A 16,099-nucleotide genomic window follows, 5' to 3' on the forward strand; every position below is an offset into this window, starting at 1 on the left:
AAACCGAAAAGATCCCAAATTTCCTCCAATTATTTGAATCTAAACATTTTAATTCCTTTTTGTATGATTGTATTTAAATTCTCCAGTAGAGCCATCTATTGGAGCATAGCAGAAATACAATCGTGTAAAGGGAAATAACAACACAACACCTCAACCTCGCTTCTTTTAAATTCTTAATTAAGGTGCTTAATTACTGATTCAGTGACTCGTTGCTTATTTGTGAATACGGTAAGTTGATAAAGATTTCCTTTAAGGCTGTAAAGGTGATACTACTACTACTAATAATAATAATAATGATGTGAATAATAGAATTCTGTGAACTTCTCGATGTTACAGTAATTATTTTTCGAAGAGGGAACCTGACAACAATTAAGAAAATATATTTACTCGTCTTAATTAATAACTTCCAAACTGAAATGATGATTACATACTTTTTTGTTACCAAAATCTTTTCGGGGACTGTGGGATATCGTAGAATTTCGGGTAAGCTTTGATACTTTCACCTGAACGATCTTCTTTAACGTAAAAAAATAATCGGGTCAAAATAAAGCGTTTGACCCGATTATAAAAACAAAAAGAAAATAGGTGTAAAACAACTTGCCTTAAACGAATATGACAAAAAAATGCGCGAAATGGGACTCGGGGGGGGAAAGGCCTCGGAAAATTCACATCGTGAGTTTCCGAAAGCGTCTGACCCGGGCACAAAAACAAAGAAAAAGAGAAGATAGTGTCTAAACCACAACATGAAAAGATCAATGTAGTCCCAAGTACCCTGACTTCGTAATGTACCGCGAACCCCTTCTTTTTATTAGGAAAATGGGGCGAGAAACCCCTATCCCGGTATCGTTGGAATTATTTTTATTCTCGTTTAATGATTTATGGTGACCACCTTATGTGCCACGAAACACTTTTGGGGGTGTCGAGAAAACGGGGTATGGTGTGGGTGGAACCAACGGAAATTTCACCCTCCAACCATTTTTCATATATTTTAAAGCTTTCAATGCCTCAATGAACCCCGACCCCTGCAGATATTGACATTAAATGGATGACAGTGTTGATGTTGTAAGATTTGCAATGTTGAATTACTATGTCGTTTAACGATTCTCTTTATCTCACTGCTTCTTTTTCTATTTCAGAATATCACATCATGTTGACGTTAAAGAAATCTCTCCATTCAGATGTGCCTCTGATATTTCTATTGACTTTCATCAATAAAGAAGACCATATATTCATAAGGCACATTCATTAATGCATCAACGACAAACGATAAGAAAATATTTCTTCTACGATGGAATTGATAGCAACATTCACTTGTCTTCGCTGTTTGGAATGTAGAGAAGGTGATTGCTTGGTTAATTAAGCTTGGATAAATTTACAAAAGTTTTAACTGTTTACATCTACCGTTTTAGATATTAAGCAAGAACACACACGAAAGACACATAGTGTTAAATTATTCTCTGAAAATACTGAACACAGATATATTCATAGAAATGAAAAAATCATTATCATTGTGATACATATGAGAAATTAGTATCTTATAATGAATGATTTAAGAAAACCAAACAAACCTGATTCAGGTGAGAGGCCATATCACTGTGATATCTGTGGTAAGTCATTCTCTCAAAGAGGTTCCTTGACTAGCCACATACTTACACATACAGGAGAGAAGCCATTTCATTGCAATACCTGTGATAAATCATTCTCTCAAAGTAGTTCCTTGACTATTCACGTACGTACACATACGGGAGAGAAGCCATATCATTGTGATATTTGTGGTAAATCATTCTCTCGAAGTGGTGTCTTGTTTAGACACAAACGTACACATTCGGGAGAAAAACCATATCATTGTGACATCTGTGGAAAATCATTTTCTGAAAGTGGCCACGTGACTAGGCACAAGCGTACTCATACAGGGGAAAATCCATATCACTGTGATGTCTGTGGTGAATCATTTTCTCATAATAGCTCTTTAACTTATCACAAACGTGTGTTCATACAGGTGAGAAGCCATATCATTGTAACATCTGTGGTAAATCTTTCTCTCTAAATAGTAACTTGACTAAACACAAACTTACACATACAGGAGAGAAAGCATATCGTTGTGATATCTGTGGCAAATCATTCTCTAGAAATAGTAACTTGACCAGTCACAAACATATTCATACTGGGGAAAAACCATATCATTGCAATATCTGTGGCAAATCATTTTCTCAAAATGGTACCTTAACTTGTCACAAACATACACATACAGGAGTGAGGCCATATCGTTGTGATATCTGTGCTGAATCTTACTCTCGGAGTGATGCCTTGGCTAAACACAAACTTTCACATACAGAAGAAAAGCCATATAAATGTGACTAGTCACAAACGTATTCATACTGGAGAAAAAACCATATCCATGTGATATCTGTGGTAAATCATTTTCTCATAATAGTGATTTAACTCGTCACAAACATATTCATACATATCATTGTAATATTCATGGTAAATCTTTCATTCAAAGTGGTGAGTTGATTAAACGCAAACTTACACATACAGGAGAGAAAGCATATCCTTGTAATATCTGCGGTAAATCATTCTCTTGACCAGTTACGAATGCATAACAGTGTCATATCTGCGGTAAATCATTCTCTCAAAAATCAATTTATCTAATCACAAACTTATTCATATAGGAGAGAAGCCATATCATTGTAATACCTGTGGTGAGTCATTCTCTCAAAAAGGCCACTTAATTACACATTTGAATATTCATACACAAGTGTAACCGTATGAATATCAAAATTATTACAACATACCAATTAATGAATATTTTGTCTGCTAAAAGACAGGGTTTATTCCTCTTCAAGCTTGACATTATCAACTTCAGTTTCTTGGATGTCAACATGAAATTCATGAATCACAACTTCAATATCATTTATATATCTAAATATATCAACACAGAGATGACTTTGGTTTCTGGAGAGGATTGTGCTGGATTTTTGAGGAATTTGTTATGTGAGAATAAAGGAATGGGAATAAGGAATAAAAGTTTTGACTGACATTGATTTTGTCTTTGTTGTGTTTTCATCATCATCCTCTAACATCCATTTTTAGCATCCGTTTTCTATGCAGGCTTTGATGGGAAAGTGTGATATGAGCTGGCAAGCCAGAGTGCTGCTCCACGTTCCTGTCAGATTGGGCTTGGTTTCTTTGGCTCTATGCCTTTAACCCTTTCAATACCAACCAAGCTGAAACCTGCTCTGGCTCTGTTGTACAAGTGTCTTGTTATCATAAATTTTGAATTAAAATCTTCCACGAAACCTCAGTCACAATTTATGTTCCTAACACTAGCTTAACAATAATGAAGTTATTTTACTAAATTCTTTGTTATATTTAAAATTAATTGAAAGAAACACAGAGCATCTCAACAGAAATATGGTAATGAAAGGGTTAAGATACATGGCGCATTTTATAAATATTCCTGTTCAAGAATCATAACAGTATCAAACATGTAGTAGCGCTTTCAGTTGTGTATTTAATTTGATATATGTATTTGTGTGAACATGATATCAGTCTGACAACTAAAATAATAGAAATCTTGTATTTTGAGTATTTTTTTCATATGAGTCAGAAGCATGGACTCCCTTCTACGAAGAAATAGAAAAACTAAAATTTTTTCGCATGTGGTGTTTGCACCACAACATATGCAGCAAAATGGCAAGATAAGACATTAAATGTAAAATCTTAGTAATATGGACTCATTTGCTTACAGCCAATAATATCTCACCATGACCTTGTTGTCAAGTTAACGAACATACTCTACCAAATAAACTCAAGATGAAGAAAGGTGTTGTAAGTCGACTGATCACCAAGTTATGCCACATTTTAAAAGGCGACAAGTAATTAGATTTGCATCTATACCTGTTATCAGGGAAGTTAAGTTAATTTTTTGGCTCAAAAAGCGAAAAGCAGGGCCATGTAGGGGGACATGGAGTTATGTACAGGGAGGGTGATCATGCCATTTGTGGTCAACGGAGACTTTGAAACTAGCAGTCGTTGGCAGCTTATTCCACTGATCCGTAACCCGGACGGAGAAAGCCCCTCTCCTTCAATTGAGATGAAATCATCGCAGATAGAGCTTTTCGGAGTGATCCCGCAGCCGACGCTCTGGAGCAGGAGTGCAAAACAGCTCTTTTGAGAGTTTACACTTTCTGCTTATGATGTTGTGAGCAAGAATGAGATCACCACGGCGTCGTCGTTTTTCTAGAGAATAAAGGTCGAGCGTCTTCATCCTTTCTTCATAAGACATGCTTGAGACCAAGAACCATGCGGGTAGCCAGCTTCTGGACTCTTTCGAGATGATGGTGGGTAGAGGGTGATGTGCTAGCAACCCTCTGTTTTACAAAATAAACAACAACACAAATAACTACGCAGAGGCAGCCATGGTTGGAACAAGAACAGGCATTATTAAAAGAGAAATAGAAGCATGGTCATTCCTTACTCAAGTGATTGTATCTTATCGCTCATCACTTGTTATGTGCTTAGGAGAATATTAGATTTATAAAACCTAAAATTCACTCATATAAATCTAATATTCTCCTATCCTTCCTTAATACCTATTTCTTTACTACCCACAAGAGGCTAAACACAGAGAGGACAAACAAACAGATTAAGTCGATTATATAGACTGGTACTTAATTTATCGACTCCGAAAGGATGAAAGGCAAAGTCGACCTCGGCGGAATTTGAACTCAGAGCCTAACAGCAGACGAAATACTGCCAAGCATTTCGCCCGGCGTGCTAACGCTTCCGCCAGCTCACCACCTTGATCCTTCCTTAATACCAGTTCCCATATGCTGCTCATATCTGCACTCGGTCTGCTTAGGAGGTTGTTGTGTCCTAGAATATGTGTTGCTTCTTTTAGTTTTCTTCTATTCCAGTGGTGTTCTCTGTCTACTATTTTAACTTCATCCCACAGTGGGAGGAGGTCGCCATATTTCCATACATAATCAGTTATACCCAATTTATCAATATCTCCCTGTGTCACAGCTTTGCGATGTTCCTCTACCCTTATTTTGAGGGGACGGCATTTTTGGCTTTTGTATACCCTACCACAGCTGCATGGGATGGAATACATGCAGTTTTTGGCCATATTTTCTTCTGTTGGTAGTTTTACTTGAAGGAGATATTTGCGAAGTGTTCTGTTACTCTTGAATACTGTCCTGATGTCATGGAATAGCTGTAAACATACTCTTTTACTTGTTTCAGTCATTTGACTGCGGCCATGCTGGAGCACCGCATTTAGTCAAGCAAACAGACCCCAGGACTTATTCTTTTTAAGCCTAGTACTTATTCTATCGGTCTCTTTTGCCGAACCGCCAAGTTACGGGGACGTAAACACACCAGCATCGGTTGTCAAGCGATGTTGGGGGGACAAACACACACACACACACATATATATATACCAAATCCACTCACAAGGCTTTGGCCGGCCCGAGGCTATAGTAGAAGACACATGCCCAAGGTGCCATGCAGTGGGACTGAACCTAGAACCATGTGGTTGGTAAGCAAGCTACTTACCACACAGCCACTCCTGCGCCTATATATATATATCGAATGAAATCCACAACGGAAAGAGCTACTATTCATTTCATACTACAACAATACTTGAACAGGCATATTTATAAAATGCGCCATGTATGTTAAGGCATACAGCAAAAGAATCCAAGCCAAGTCTGACTGGAACACAGAGCAGCACTTATGTCACACTGTCCTACCCTTACTTGCGAAGAAAGTGGATGATGATGATGAAGAAAACACAACAAAGACAAAATCAGTGTCACTTAAAAATTTTATTCCTTATTCCCATTCCTTTATTCTCTCATAACAAATTCCTCAAAAATTCCATACAATCATCTTCAGAAATCAAAGTCATTGCTGTGTTGATATATACATTATATTGAAGAAGGCAGCGAGCTGGCAGAAACGTTAGCACACCGGGCGAAATGTGTGGCCGTATTTCCTCTGTCGTTACATTCTGAGTTCAAATTCTGCCGAGGTCGACTTTGCCTTTCATCAGTTCAGGGTTGATAAATTAAGTACCTATTTCTTTGCTACCCAAACGGAGCTAAACACCGAGAGGACAAACGGATTAAGTCGATTATATCGACCCCAATGCAAAACTGGTCCATAATTCATCAACCCCGAAAGGATGAAAGGCAAAGTCGACCTCGGCGGAATTTGAACTCAGAACGTAACGGCAGACAAAATACGGCCATACATTTTGCCCGGCATGCTAACGTTTCTGCCAACTTGCCACATTATATTAAGTACCAGTTACGCGCTGGGATCGATGTAATCGACTTAATCCGTTTGTCCCCTCTATGTTTAGCCCCTTGTGGGTAGTAAAGAAACACATATAATATATTGAAGTCGTTATTCATAAATTTCATATTGACAGTGATGGAATTGAAGTTGATAACATCAAGCTTAACGAGGAAAGAACCCTGTCTTTTAGCAAATAAAATATTCATAATTGTTGTCCCGTTCTAATTGATTTCCATTTTCATAATGTTACACTTGTGTATGAATACTCACATGTGTATTTAAGTGTCCATTTTGAGAGAAACATTTACCACAGACATCACACTGATATGGTTTCTCTCCTGTATGAATACGTTTGTGACAAGTTAAGTCACTACTGTGAGAGAATGATTTACCACAGATATCACAATGATATGGTTTCTCTCCTGTATGAATACGTTTGTGATAAGTAAAAGTGCTACTGTTAGAAAATGATTTACCACAGATGTCACAGTGATATGGTTTTTCCCCAGTATGAATACGTCTGTGATTAGTCAAGTTACTATTCTGAGAGAATGATTTACCACAGATATCACACTGATATCCTTTCTCTCCTGTATGTGTAAGTTTGTGTGTAGCCAACCCACCACTTTGAGAGAATGATTTGCCACAGATATTACAATGATATACTTTCTCTCCTGTATGTGTAAGTTTGTGTTTAGTCAAGTAACCACTTTGAGAGAAACATTTACCACAAATATCACAATGATATGGCTTCTCTCCTGTATGAACACGTTTGTGTTTAGTCAAGTCACTCTTTCCAGAGAAGGATTTACCACAAATATCACAATGATATGGCTTCTCACCTGTATGAACACGTTTGTGAATAATCAACTGACTATTATAAGAGTATGATTCACCACAGATGTCACAATGATATGGCTTCTCTCCTGTATGAATGTGTTTGTGACGAGTTAAATCGCCTTTTTGAGAGAATGATTTATCACAAATATCACAATGATATGGTTTTTCCCCAGTATGAATACGTTTGTGACTAGTCAACTTACTAGCCGACAAAGATATGCCACAGATATCACAATGATATGGCTTTCCTCCTGTATGAATACGTTTGTGACAAGTAAAAGTGGTACTGTTAGAAAATGATTTACCACAGATGTCACAGTGATATGGTTTTTCCCCAGTATGAGTATATTTGTGACTAGTTAAAGAGCTATTATCAGAGAATGATTTACCACAGATATCACACCGATATGGTTTTTCCCCACTATGAGTAAGTTTGTGTCTAGTCAAATTATTATTTTCAGCGAATGATTTACCACAGATGTTACAATGATATGGCTTCTCACCTATATGAATACGTTTGTGGTGAGTTATACCATAGACGTCACACAGATATGGTTTTTCCCTAGTATGGATACGTTTATGACTAGTCAAATCATTTTCAGAAAATGATTTACCATGGATATAAGAGTGATATGGCCTCTCTCCTGCATCAGGGTTGTTTGTTTCAGTTAAATGATTCATTATGAGAGGACAGTTTGTCATAAATATCACAATGATAGTGTCTATTTCATTTCTATGAGAATGTTTGTGTTCAGTTGTGTCACAATTATCAAAGAATAATCTAATGCTGTGTTTCTTTCATCGGTGATTTTACTTAAAATCTAAAACAGAAAATGTAAACTGTTAACTCTTTCATAAAGTTATCCGACCATAACCTTTAAAGGAATCATCTCCTCTACATTCCAGATAACGAAGACCAGTAAATGTTGCTGTTAATTACATTGTCCAGAAGAAATTTTTTCCCATCATTTGTTGAAGATTTCATTTATACAAAGAACTTGATGTATTGATGAATGTGCCTTATGAATATATGGTCTTCCTTTAATTGATGAAAGTCAATCAAAATATCAAAGGTACATCTGAATGAAGAAACGTCAACATGAAGTGATATTCTGAAATAGAAAAAGAAGCAGTGAGATAAAGAGAATCATTAAATGACATAGTAATTCAACATTGCAAATCTTACAACATCAACACTGTCATCCATTTAATATCTACGTTTGCATGGGTCAGAATCCATTGAGGCATTGAAACTTTTACAACATTCTGTATATAGATGAATCGCTTCCACATTTCTCTAATTATTTATCTGTTTTCTTTCTCTTCTCTCCTTTCACTTGTTTCACCTGTGAAGTGGCATGGCTTAGTGGTTAGGGTATTTCACTCACAATTATAAAGTTGTGAGTTTGATACACAGTGGTGCAATGAGTCTCCAAGCCATTTTATTTCACTTTGCATCAGTCCACTCAGGTGTCAAAAATGAGTTTCACCTGTAATTCAAAGGGCCAGTCTTCTCACCATCTGTGTCATGCTGTGCCTCCCTGAAGACTATATCAAGGGTCCCCATGTCTGTGGAATACTCAGCCATTTGCATGTTAATTCCATGAGCAGGCTTTTCAGTTGATCGAATAAACTAAAACAAAGTGTCAGTTACTGTTTCACCAAGTAGACCGTGGCCATGCTGGAGTACTTCTTTGAATGGATCGGTCAAATGTATCAACTCCAGTATTTTTTTTCTTTTACTTGTTTCAGTCATTTGACTGCGGCCATGCTGGAGCACCGCCTTTAATCGAGCAACTCGACCCCGGGACTTATTCTATTGGCCTCTTTTGCTGAACCGCTAAGTAACGGGGACATAAACACACCAGCATCGGTTGTCAAGCAATGCTAGGGGGACAAACACAAACACACATACATATAAATATATATATACGACAGGCTTCTTTCAGTTTCCTTCTACCAAATCCACTCACAAGGCATTGGTCGGCCCGAGGCTATAGCAGAAGACACTTGCCCAAAGTGCCACGCAGTGGGACTGAACCCGGAACCATGTGGTTGGTAAACAAGCTACTTACCACACAGCTACTCCTATTCCACCAGTCACATTTGCCCAATCACTTAGTCACAAGGATATAAGCAAACTAACGCTCATAGTCAAATGCTTTATGGCTGCAAAGGGGGTCAAACACAGAGACAGATACACACATACACATAATCCCGTAAATGATACACTTTCCATGTAGCAAATCCCCTCACAATGCTTTAGTTGGCCCAGGGTTATATTAGAAGACATTTGGTCCAGATACCACATAATAGGGATGAACACAAGACCACTTGCTTCAAAAGCAGAAGAGGACCATCATCATTGTCATCGTTTTAACATCTACTTTTCCATGCTTTAATGGAATAATAGATGGAATATATTGAGGCAGATATTGGGACATAAACACACCAGCATCGGTTGTCAAGCAATGCTAGGGAGACAAACACAGACACACACACATACATCTATGTATATATACGACGGGCTTCTTTCAGTTTCCATCTACCAAATCCACTCACAAGCTTTGGTCGACCCGAAGCTATAGTAGAAGACACTTGCCCAAGTATATATGTGCTGATGCCATGTAAAAAGCACCCACTCCACTCTGTAAAGCGGTTGGCATTAGGAAGGGTTCCCAGCTGTAGAAACCCTGCCAAAGCAGACAGTCATGCTTGATAAAGTCCTCTGTCTTACCAGCTTCTTTCAACCGATCAAACACACGCTAGCATGGAAGATAACATTAAATGATGATGATGATATATGCAAAACAGTTAACAAGAACCCCTGCTGAGATGGAGTGATGGTCACAAATTGTATTTGGTACTTGCATATCTATGGTATCCTAAAAGCACTTGAATCCTACAAAGTTGGGATCTTTTCGGTTTGACCGGCAGTTTTTTAAAATAATTTCCACGTAACTAAACACTTTTAAACTTCGTGTACTGGTAGAATGTGTTTATAAAACATCTTTTTGTCTTGGCTTTATTGAGAAAATTCTATGGTTTCTAAGATATTTGTTGTTGTTTTCTTCAATTTCTGCAATTTCAACCAATCACTGACGTCTATTGAGGGGAAAACATTCTGTGCCGTATGAATATGTCCCTCGTTTAAGAAACAGATTGGGTTTATTTACATTTGTGAAGAAAAAAAGATACCCTTTCCCCCACCCCTAAAACAGATTGAAATGCAATAGATCGATACTAGGGTCATAATTATGGGTGACAATTTCATATGACACCGCTAGAAAAAACTGCTGTTTAAACCAAAAAGATGCCAAAGTTGTTTTCTTTTACTGTGAGCTCTGTGTTTATACCTAACCATTTTTCGGGTGTCGTTACACAGGGATGTGTCTTGATTCTCAAGTCTATATTCCTGTTTCTGAGGATTGTCTTACTTTTCTGAGGATTGTCTTACGGAAAATTCCCAGGATCAACCGTAGAGGATCCACGCCCAGGTGGCAAAAATGGAAAAAAATATGTGTAACAGGTGTAAAGCATCGTATATTGAAGGAATATGACGAAAAAAAAGCGCGCTGACAAACGGGGGTGGGTGGGGAGGGGGCTCGGAAAATTCCCAGGATCAACCGTAGAGGATCCACGCCCAGGTGGCAAAAATGGAAAAAAATATGTGTAAGAGGTGTAAGGCATCGTATATTGAAGGAATATGACGAAAAAAAAGCGCGCTGACAAACGGGGGGGGGGGCTCGGAAAATTGCCTACGATAACTGACAACGTTAAAGAATTTGAAATAGAAGCGTGGTAGATTTGTTGAAAATAATCAGCAAATCTACCACGCATGTGGTAAGTACAGATTATATTTTCCCAATATTATTGATTGTCACAGAATAATTATCAATCGCAACTTCAAAAATTCAAATTCCATTACTTCAGTTTTCAAATATTATTGATTGTCACAGAATAATTATCAATCGCAACTTCAAAAATTCAAATTCCATTACTTCAGTTTTCAAATATTATTGATTGTCACAGAATAATTATCAATCGCAACTTCAAAAATTCAAATTCCATTACTTCAGTTTTCAAATATTATTGATTGTCACAGAATATTTATCAATCGCAACTTCAAAAATTCAAATTCCATTACTTCAGTTTTCAAATATTATTGATTGTCACAGAATAATTATCAATCGCAACTTCAAAAATTCAAATTCCATTACTTCAGTTTTCAAATATTATTGATTGTCACAGAATAATTATCAATCGCAACTTCAAAAATTCAAATTCCATTACTTCAGTTTTCAATATTATTGATTGTCACAGAATAATTATCAATCGCAACTTCAAAAATTCAAATTCCATTACTTCAGTTTTCAAATATTATTGATTGTCACAGAATAATTATCAATCGCAACTTCAAAAATTCAAATTCCATTACTTCAGTTTTCAAATATTATTGATTGTCACAGAATAATTATCAATCGCAACTTCAAAAATTCAAATTCCATTACTTCAGTTTTCAAATATTATTGATTGTCACAGAATAATTATCAATCGCAACTTCAAAAATTCAAATTCCATTACTTCAGTTTTCAAATATTATTGATTGTCACAGAATAATTATCAATCGCAACTTCAAAAATTCAAATTCCATTACTTCAGTTTTCACTTTTTGTTTGTAAAATAAAAAAAAATATATATATAGACTAGCAGTATCGCCCGGCGTTGCTCGGGTTTGTAAGGGAAATAACTATAAAGCATTTTTAGCAAAAATATTGAAAAATATTGAAAATAGCAAAAAAATTGAAAAAAAATTATGGTAAATTTATTTTTGAGAGTTAAAAGGGTGGAGTTGCGTCCCCTAGACAGTCTGTGGTTTGTGTTTCTGATTCTCGACCCCATGTCGAATTTATCGATTTTTTTCAGAACTGGGGGAACTTTTCAAAATTTTCGCTGCGTTAGTTTTTAATTATGACATTGGGCTATGTGTGTGTCAAGTTTCATCAGAATCGGTTGAAAGCCGTGGTCAGGGTGAGGGTACAACCTGACAGACACACAGAAAAACTGCCGTTTATATATAGAGATTTTTAGAGAGTTACTTCCCTTATGCCAACAATGCGTTTAAAATGGTGAAAATTGATGGTAAATTTTTCTTTAAATCGTAGGCAATTTTCCGAGCCCCCTCCCCTCCCCGTTTGTCAACTCGCTTTTTTTTCGTCATATTCCTTCAATATACGATGCCTTACACCTGTTACACATTTTTTTTTCCATTTTTGCCACCTGGGCGTGGATCCTCTACGGTTGATCCTGGGAATTTTCCGAGCCCCCCCCCCACCCCCGTTCGTCAGCGCCCTTTTTTTCCGTCTTATTCCGTCAATATACGATGCCTTACAACTGTTACACATTTTAGTTTCCAGGTTGATCCTGGGAATTTTCCGAGCCCCCCCCCCCCCCACTCAGTAAATTATAAGGAAACAAGACAGAGGCGTAAATTATTCGAAACTCTTCCATATCCCACCGTCTCCGAGTTTTACACAAATAATTCGTAAATTCGTATATAATCGTAATCTACACAATCTGAAAAGTATTATCATCGTAATCTACATCACCAGAAATCTAGTAATAGAAAATTTTGAATTACCGTTAAGCCACAAAATCTTCCAACGATTTAATTCATACCACATGTAACACTCGAACCAAAGGTGTTTTTGAAATGTCCACGTGCGCACACCCGCGCTAGCTAGTCGTGATTAGTCGATCCTACAACGACTGCCTAGCGCATGTGCGCGTATGCAAATTAATATTTGGGTTGTTTTTTTTTAAACAAAATAAATAATTTTTACAGAAAATAACTTCTTTTACACAAAGTAAATAATAGATGGGGATCTTTTCGGTTTGAACGGCAGTTTTTTCTAGCGGTGTCATATGAAATTGTCACCCATAATTATGACCCGAGTATCGATCTATTGCATTTCAATCTATTTTAGGGTTAGGGTTAGTGGGAAGGGTATCTTTTTTTATTCACAAATGTAGATAAACCCAGTCTGTTTCTTAAACGAGGGACATATTCATACGGCAAAGAATGTTTTTTAGCTCTATGGACGTCATTGATTAGTTGAAATTGCAGAAATTGAAGGAAAAACCCCCCAAATATCTTACAAACTATAGAATTTTCTCAATAAAGCCAAGAGAAAAAGATGTTTTAAAAACACAATCTACCAGTATACGAAGTTTAAAAGTGTTTAGTTACGTGGAAATTATGTTAAAAACTGCCGTTCAAACCGAAAAGATCCATAGATGGATTTTTTTGAAACAAAATAAATAATTTTTACACAAAGTAAATAATTTTTTTAAATAAATAAAAACACAAAGTAAATTTTTAAACAAAATAAATAAATTTTTCTAAACAAATTAAATAAAAATAACACACTACGGGTGTAAAGAAATTATTTATTTTGTTTAAAAAAAAACATTAATTTGCATACGCGCACTCGCGCTAGGTACTCATTATAGGATCGACTAATCACGACTAGCCACCGCGGATGCGTGCACCGGGAGCACTCATCTTAAACAGTACTCCGTTAAAGCTATATGGGGTGTTTGTAATCGACTTTCTCTTCGCCTCAAACATTGCTGGTCCTGGGCCAAAATTGAAAACCATCACCATCATCGTTACTATTATTAATATAACCTTCAAGTAAGTCTTTATCAACTCACCAATTACTTAGTGTCTCATTAACAAACAAGACAACACTAATTAATGTGGTTTTCTCTGATCGGTTTCCTCTCATTTTACTAATTAATTATGCTACATTATATATATATATATATATATATACTCTTTTACTTGTTTCAGTCATTTGACTGCGGCCATGCTGGAGCACCGCATTTAATCGAGCAACTCGATCCCGGGTCTTATTCTTTTGTAAGCCCAGTACTTATTCTATCTGTCTCTTTCGGCCGAACCGCTAAGTAACGGGAACATAAACACACCAGCATCGGTTGTCAAGCAATGCTACGGGGACAAACACAGACACACAAACACACACATATATATATATATGTATATATATATATATATATACATATATATATGTATATATATATATATATATATATATGTATATATATATATATATATATATATATGTATATATATATATATATATATACACATATATACGTATATATATATACACATATATACGACAGGCTTCTTTCAGTTTCCGTCTACCAAATCCACTCACAAGGCTTTGGTCGGCCCGGGGCTATAGTAGAAGACACTCGCCCAAGGTGCCACGCAGTGGGACTGAACCCGGAACCATGTGGTTGGTAAACAAGCTACTTAACACTAATTACGCTACATTACTCTCATTTTACCAACGAATTTCCTTTATATTACATGTAATTCTCATAAACAACAGGTCGACATTTCAGTTAAGAATTTATTAATTAGGATGAGGAAATATATTTTCCTGATGCTGTTTTGTTTTCGCTTCGAAAAATAATTACTTTAACATCGAGAGGTTCACATAATTCTATCATTTACATTATTATCATTATCACCATTACAACCTTAAAGTATATCTTTGTCAACTCACCGTATTCAGATACAAACAACGAGTCAGTGGTCAGTAATTAAAAACCTTAATTGATAATTTAAATGGCGCTTGTTTCAAGTGTTGCAGCAGTTATTTCCCTTCCTCTATCTATCCGCTCAGTCGAAGTCGACTCTCGGTCACTCGTTGGATCAGTGTCAGTTCTATCCTAGGCCGCTTCCTTCAGATTGGCCATGTCCATTCCGGTATCACTCTTGATGGTGTCAAGCCAGCGGGTTCTTGGTCGGCCTCATCCTCTCTTGTCACTGACCATTCCAAGCATGATGTCCTTCTACAGGGATTTTCTCTGCATAATATGACCGAAATATGCCAATCTATGCTCGGTGATCCAAGCTTCTAGCAACATTTTTGGCCTGATCTGCTTAAGAATTTCTCCATTGACCAGCACCGTGTATATATATATCTATTTATCTATCCGTTCAGTCGAAGTCGACTATCGGTCACTCGTTGGATCAGTGTCCTCCAGTCAGTTCTATCCTTTCAGATTGGCCATGTCCATTCTGGTATCACTCTTGATGGTGTCAAGCCAGCGGGTTCTTGGTCGGCCTCTTCCTCTCTTGTCACTGACCATTCCAAGCATGATGTCCTTCTACAGGGATTTTCTCTGCATAATATGACCGAAATATGCCAATCTATGCTTGATGGTCCAAGCTTCTAGCAACATTTTCGGCCTGATCTGATTAAGAATTTCTCCATTGACCAGCACCATATATATATATATATTTATCTATCCGCTCAGTCGAAGTCGACTCTCAGTCACTCGTTGGATCAGTGTCCTCCAGTCAGTTCTATCCTGGGCCGCTTCTTTCAGATTGGCTATGTCCATTCCGGTATCACTGTTGATGGTGTCAAGCCAGCGGGTTCTTGGTCGGCCTCTTCCTCTCTTGCCACTGACCATTTCAAGCATGATGTCCTTCTCCAGGGATTTTCTCTGCATAATATGACCGAAATATGCCAATCTACGCTTGGTGATCCCAGCTTCTAGTGACATTTTCGGCCTGATCTGATTAAGAACTTCTCCATTGGTGAGCCTCGCTTTCCATGGAATCCGCAAAAGTCTTCTCCAACACCAAAGCTTGAATGCATTAATTCTCTTCTGGTCAGCTTTCTTTAGTGTCCAGGTCTCGCATCCATATGTTGCTATTGGGAAGACAATTTCCCTTTATATGATTGTATTTTTTTAATTCTCCAATAGATGGCTCTACTAACTGGTTGGATTTATTTCAGTCTTTTACTTTGTCTAATTCTGTGAACAACTTCACCATCACATTTCCACCAAGTGATTCGAAGAAGGTCTAGTCAAGACACATCTCCGTATAAGATCACCCGAAAAA

At 37.0% G+C, this 16,099-nt stretch overlaps 1 protein-coding gene across 1 annotated transcript in view; it reads left to right on the forward strand.

Annotated features, from left to right (window-relative positions):
* Positions 1 to 13,715: 13,715 nt before the first annotated feature.
* Positions 13,716 to 16,099, forward strand: part of LOC115230482 (zinc finger protein 271-like) — a 34,472-nt gene continuing 32,088 nt past the window's right edge. The window contains exon 1 of the mRNA XM_029800647.2: positions 13,716 to 13,843. The gene's annotated coding sequence lies outside the window, so the exon portion shown is untranslated. The remainder of the gene's footprint in view (positions 13,844 to 16,099) is intronic.

Source organism: Octopus sinensis, unplaced genomic scaffold, assembly GCF_006345805.1.
Source record: "Octopus sinensis unplaced genomic scaffold, ASM634580v1 Contig15615, whole genome shotgun sequence".
NCBI classification, from domain to species: domain Eukaryota; kingdom Metazoa; phylum Mollusca; class Cephalopoda; order Octopoda; family Octopodidae; genus Octopus; species Octopus sinensis.